This window comes from Malus sylvestris, chromosome 11 (genome assembly GCF_916048215.2).
Source record: "Malus sylvestris chromosome 11, drMalSylv7.2, whole genome shotgun sequence".
Lineage (NCBI taxonomy): Eukaryota > Viridiplantae > Streptophyta > Magnoliopsida > Rosales > Rosaceae > Malus > Malus sylvestris.
This window is the reverse complement of record NC_062270.1, coordinates 15,239,540-15,246,452: the sequence shown is the minus strand read 5'-3', so window position 1 is coordinate 15,246,452 and position 6,913 is coordinate 15,239,540. Positions and strand designations below refer to the sequence as shown.

Below are 6,913 nucleotides of genomic sequence, written 5' to 3'. Positions count from 1 at the left end.
AAAATGAGAGATGAATTAAGCCTCATAATCAATCAATCCAACTTAAGAGGTTTCAAATAGGAAATACAGACCGTACTAAATAACAAATCAATAAATAAGTCTTAAAATCCTACGAAATAAAAAAAAATTAAGGGCTTGTTAGGTATCCTATTTGAAATTTTTTATAATTTCTCAAAATATTTCTTAAGAATTTTTCTTGAAAACAATTTTCTTTAAGACTCAAAAACTTGTTTGGTATGCGATTTAAAAATTTTAAATCTTACAACTTAAACTGGACAAAGAGATTCAAAAAGAGGGGGTCGAGAGAGAAAGAGAAGAGAGAAGGAAAGAAACTAAGAGATGAATGGAGAAGAAAGAAAGAAGTGAGAAGATCGGAGGAGATAGAGAAGAAGATGAGTGAGAGAAAGAACCAAGGGAATGAAGAAAGCGGATTAAAGGAAAAACGAAAAAGGAAAAAAGAGAAGGGGAGAGAGAAAGAAGAAAAGCGAGAGATTTGGAGTGACAAGGGAGAAGGAAGAGAAAATAAATAAGTGAATTTAAGTTTAAAAACTCTAAAAACTCACTTTTTATGTTTTTAAAGAACATGCTATATTTTTTAGTTAGTCTTGAGTTCAATTTTTGAAAATAGTGCTACTAAACAAATTTTTAAGGCCTAAAACTTGAAAATTGTTTTTGAGTTTAAAACAGTAAGAAGTAGAGTACCAATATACTCTTAAAAACCCCGCAAATCTCCGTCTCTTTGCGGCACCCCTCGCTTCATTCGAACGTCAAAGCGCTCTCTTCTGTCTCTCCTCTGAAAAATGAATTTGCGGCACTTGATTTCCAGGCAAGTAGTAAACAATGCTTCAAAAATCAGTGGAACGTTGCAATTGCTGCATGCTTTCACAACCATAGCAGCAGACCTAGTACCTCTTTACTTTCGTCCACCCGGCTATGGCGGCTCTAAACCCCTCAAGAACCCTAGTTTTCCAAAACCCGTTTCCCTATTTCACCGGTACATTCACTCTGCTCAAGCTCAAGCACAAGCAGTTGATTCCGAGCAAGAGGAAGACGGAGCCGGTTCGTGTGGATCATGCGACAGAAGCTCTCCGAATCTTACCCGGGATCTAATAAGGCAACCGTCAACGGCATGCTGTTGATTATTGTGGAGAGAGTTGTGGGGGAGTTGGAGAAGGGTGGCATTGAGCGGATGCTCGGTTCGTCGCAATACATAGATGATTTTAGTGAGGATTTGTGGAGGACGGTGTGGGAGGTGAGCAATATGGTGTTGGAGGACATGAGGATGGAGGTGAAAAAGGAGAAAATGAAGGGTTTTTTACAGGAAGAGGAGGTGAAGGAGATGTGCAGATTTGCCGGTGAAGTCGGAATTCGAGGGGATATGCTTAGGGAGCTGAGGTTCAAGTGGGCGCAAGAGAAGATGGAGGAAACCGAGTTTTATCAGGGCTTGGAGCGGCTTCGAGAGGGGGACAAAAAGGCGGAGGAAGTAGAGGGAATGCAAGGTAAAGCCACAAGGGAAGAGGTGAAGTCTAAGGTTGTTTCACTTCCGAAGAGGCGAGGGATGATCAAGTACAATATATATGGTATTGATATGTCTAACTCCAAGTGGGTAGATGTGGCTGATAGAATCCATGAGGCTGAAGAGATTACTTGGCCTCAGGAACCGAAATCCATATCCGGGAAATACAAATTGGTAACTGAGAAAATTATTCAAACGAATGTGGCGGATAACCAGTCTCCGCTTTTGGCTGAATGGATAGAGCTGCTTCAACCTAGTAGGGTTGATTGGCTCAATTTGCTGGATAGATTGAAAGAGCAGAACACTGCCTTATACTTCAAGGTACAAACCACTATTTTGATGAAAAAGTTGTAGGGATATGGTGAGGTGAGTTGAGGTTTATACATATATGTGGCCGATAAGATAAATGATTTGTTTTAGCGGTTTAGTATAAGGAAATGCACCTTCTGATAGTGGGTTCATTAATTTCATATTGGTTATCCCAGAAGCAAACGATGCTGAAAAGTTTGTTTTGTAGGTCGCAGAACTTGTACTGGATGAGAAATCCTTCCAGACAAACATTCTTGACTATTCAATTCTTATCGATGCCCATGCAAAAGAGAACCGTCTAGAAAATGCTTAGACAATTTTGAAGAAGATAAATGAAAATGGTATCGTGCCTAATATTTTAACTACCACTAGTTTGGTTCACATGTACAGCAAGGTAGGCAATCTTGATGGTGCCAAACAAGCATTTGAAAGCTTAAGGAGCCAGGGCTTCAAAGCAGATGTCAATGTCTACAATCTGATGATCATGGCATATGTAAATGCTGGCCAACCGAAATTTGGAGAGTTATTGATGAGAGAGATGGAAGTAAGAGACTTCAAACCCACAAAAGAAATCTTCATGGCATTGCTTCAGTCATTTGCACAACGGGGTGATATTGGTGGAGCGGGACAAATTGCCAATATTATGCAGTTTGTAGGGTTCCAGCCGACATTGAAGTCTTGTACACTACTTGTAGAGGCATATGGGAAAGCTGGCGACCCTGATCAGGCAAGGAGCAACTTCGACTACATGATGAAAGTTGGGCATATGTCTGATAACAGATGCACTGCAAGCATGCTTGCAACTTATGAAAAAAAGAATTTACTGGATAAAGCGTTGAATCTGTTAACACAGCTTGAAAAGGATGGATTTGAGCCTGGAGTTGCCACTTACTCTGTTCTTATAGATTGGTTGGGTAAATTGCAGCTAGTTGGTGAGGCTGAACAACTATTAGGAAAGATTGCCGAGCAAGGTGAGGCTCCTCCACTAAAAGTTCATATAGGCCTTTTTGATATGTACACTAAGGCTGGAGTCGAGAAAAAGGCACTCTAAGCTTTGGGAGTATTAGAGGCTAAGAAGGATCAATTAGGTTAAGGGGAGTTTGAGAGGATCATAAACGGGCTTATAGCTGGTGGGTTTGTGCATGATGCTCATAGGGTACGCAGTTTGATGGAGGCCCAGGGTTTTGCTCCGTCAGAGCCACTTAAGATGGCCCTAATGGCATCTCAAGCTTTTGGGCGCAAAAGGCCCTCAATGAGAAGATAGTTTGAGGGGCGTTTTCAGGTGCTTAGCAATCTTTTGGCTGCAAGACCACTGTTAAGATGTTTTGTAGTTTAGGAATTCATAGCTTTTTGGCCGCACGTAGTCAGATAAAAGGTTCTATTCATTGCATTATCATTATGATATTTACCTTGTTTCCAATGCTCACATGGACAGAATGCAAGTCAGATGTTGGAGCCAGAATTGGTAATAAATTGTTTGAATGCACTAAATGACTAGGCTGATTTAGTTTTGCAATCTTTCATTTTAGCATGTTTTTGTGATGTGTTTGAAAAGTGCTCAACTTTTAGATTTCAATGTTTAACCGATAATAGTTTCTGATCTTTCGTTGTAATGAGTCCTGAAAGGGATTGTATTTACTATGATAATTTATAAGGTGGAGACAAAGTGAACGTGTGTTTACCTATGGCTGATGCTGCATAATGAACCTGAATGTGTTTATGCTTTATGTGATACAAGTTGAATGGATCTTTACCGTTAACTGATACTGCATATTATTTAGAACTGTGGTTCGTCACGAGTTCTAGATCTAAAACGCGAAGAGAATCTCCAAGTTGATGGCCAACGACGAGCACAACCATTGAAATATATGTGACCAAGTACGTATGTTTCTCTCCCCTTTCCTTATTTAATGATAATTAATTTAATTTCAAGCAAACAGTGTCATTAGGTCCTTTTATAACCATTGGGGGGGTTTGAATAAGCATAAGCATTGGGTTGTCGCCTATGCATCTATCGGCCTTTTATACCAGCAGTTTCACCTTCACATTCAGCTCACCTTATTCTGATTCTTAAGGTTTCACTTTCATTCCAGCTGCTATTATGTTCTATTCTTTCAACCACAAAATTAGTTCCTTTAATTAGTTTTTGTCTGTACTCAATCCTATTGTAATAGCAAGTGATTATAACAAATGTAAACCTCATTTTCCGAATCTGTATTATTAGTGGAGTAAAACCTCTATAAATGAATAATGTTGGAACTAAGAAAAATTAATTTAGAGAGGTTATTACATCGATAACGTTGATGCTGGAATGCATTTTCTTCCTTGATCTAGTAAGATTTTCCTTATGGTCGGAAAAACATTGTGAGTATTGGTACACTGATATGTGGTTTTCCATGGAAGTTCTGATATGTGCATCTGAACGATCATTTCATTCATGCCTAATGCAAAAAACACAGCCTAGTAATTGTACCAGGAATAGCTGTATTCTTATTGATATTAGTCAGATTACGTTTTTGTAATTCTCAACTCAAAGAATCAACACACATTTGTGCCAATTTATTTCTTGCCTAAATTGTGAGAGGGATCATACTGCTGCCATGCATCAGTTCAAAATACAATGTGCATGCTTGATCGTCTGGAATGTTTTTAGTGTGCGTTTGAAGCATGTATCAATCATTTGTTCAAGCATCTTTATAATCTTGGAAGAATGTATGAGTACGGTACAATGCTAGTATTAACCGATGATCAAGAATAAAAACTTTGATGTTGCTTGATTTGTACGCTTTGGAAGAATGTCAAACTGCTACTCCTAACTAGCCATCTAAAGGGTTGAGATGTACAAATTGTGGTGGTTGTAAATGGGGCACCTTGCCTGTAATACTAACATGAATCCGGAAGGGAGGTTTTGATTAAGGTAGTAGCTCAAGCAATCCCAGCGTATCTGATGAATCTATTCAAATTCCCTACTACGTTCTGTAATGAATTAGATGCTCTGATTTCCCAATTTTTGTGGGGGCAAAAATGTAGTGAGAACCGCATCCATTAGGTCTCCAATGAAAGGTTATGTAGATCGAAGTTTGACGGCGGGCTTGGGTTTCGGAAATTTGAAAAGTTTAATGAAGCTCTTCTGGCTAAGCAATGTTGGAGATTGATAACTTAGCCGAACACTTTGTGGGCGATCGTTCTTAAAGCTGGATATTTCCCTCATTGTTCCTTCCTTGAAGCTAAGAGGGGGGGAAGCTTCCTGGGCTTGGTCTAGTTTATTGGCGGCAAGAGACGTCCTACTACGAGGTGCTCACTGGCAAATTATGAATGTCGTGATGTTTACGTTTGTAATTATTGATGGCTTCCATATATCCCCTTGGGAAAATCGGAGCCATTGAGCATCGTGCTAGTTACTTGAAATATGCGGGTGGAGTCTTTAATTAGTCCCAACTTTTGCTACCAAGGCGAATTTATTTAAAAAAAAAGATCTACGGATCCAACAAGATGCAATCACCACCTGGGCAAACTGGCTTTCGGCTTGTTTGGAGGCAGCTTCTGGATCAAAGTTTGATAAGAGACGATTACTGTCTCATATTGCTTTTACTTGTTGGCACATTTGGAAAACCCGATGCAATTTCCTTTTCAACCACCAACCCATTCATCCCTCACATGTAGTTTTTGAAATTTCTACTTCTATTGGGACATTCATGCATGCTACTCAATCTCTAAGTACTCGGTTAACAAATGTTTCTCGATCCACGGTGTCTCATGTTACGTGGACTCCTCCAAGCCCGAGGTTTATCAAGCTAAATGTGGACGCTAGTTAGAAGGTGACCGGAGCTCGGGTTTTGCTAGTGTTGGAAATATGCCCTGAAAGTCAATCTTTGGAAGTAACCTTTCAGGACAAATGAATGGATGTATAGATGATTCTTATACATCAAATGGCAAATACACGAATTAGGATTATCTTAATAAACGATATATGTCTTAAATAGTGTATCCATGGACGATGGATCGATTGAAGAAGTAATCTAATGATGTTAGACTACAGAGACCTTCTTCACATAACCATAATGTCCAAAAGGTTCCTGGTCATTGGATTGTCGGAGGGATACTGACAATGCTTAGACCGGTACATACTGTGTCTGCTTCAAATGGAAGGATGGAAAGTCTCATCCCATTCGTGTTGTGACACTAAGACAAGTATGTAGGTGCTCATTAAGGGAATGAGTTCACTAAACACAATCGAACGAGAGTACTTGCATGGAGGTCTACTCACATGTCAAGCAAGTAACTCTAATGGTTGGAATAATGTAAGTAGTCCTTTGACCTAAGGCATCGTCGTTGTCTTGTGGCTAAGTACTTAATCTTTGATTATGTTAAAGTCATCCCATCCGCGGGTGTCCACGGCATGATTGGGGTTAAGCCACTTAGTCATGAAGGCAAGTGTATGCGCAACAAGGGATCTCTAATCTTCGATAAGAGAGGAAGAATACTCTAAGATATGATTCGGGAATCTTCGGCCGAAGTATCGAGCGTAATAAAGGAAAGCGTTCCTATACGACTCAATTGAATCATATAAGAAGGAATAATCACATTAGGGGTTTGACATAATATATCCATACCCTAGTAATGTGATTGAGAGTATTGTTTTAGAGAATGATTGAATTACATTGTAATTCCAACTGAATAGGTTCTCCGAATAAACTTCTACATTAGCTTGGGTAGCTATGACATATGGTTAGATGTCACTCATAGCTTGTGAGTTCTTCTAGATGATTAAATGTAGTCATCAAAGAAGAAAGGTGAATTAAAAGGAAGTTTTAATTCACTAAGTGATTGGATAAAATATAATCAATTGGATTGGTGCCAATCACCTCACTGCCTTGCTAATTAGAACCTAAAAGATTGTTCACCAATACACTATTGTAGTGAGTAATTAATGGATGATGGAAACAATTAATTGGATTAATTAAGTGTTGTGATTAATTTAGAAAGTCTAAAGAAATCATAAAAACGATAAAGATCGTTTTGGGCTTAAAGAAACGTTCGGGTTTAATTGGGCCCATTGGGCTTTTATTCAAGTATTGGATGACTTGA

The 6,913-nt window shown here is 39.0% G+C and overlaps 1 pseudogene; it reads left to right on the top strand.

The window, feature by feature from the left end:
• The first annotated feature begins 742 nt into the window (after window positions 1–742).
• LOC126588522 (pentatricopeptide repeat-containing protein At1g15480, mitochondrial-like) lies at window positions 743–3,510 on the top strand (annotated as a pseudogene).
• The last annotated feature ends 3,403 nt before the right edge of the window (window positions 3,511–6,913 follow it).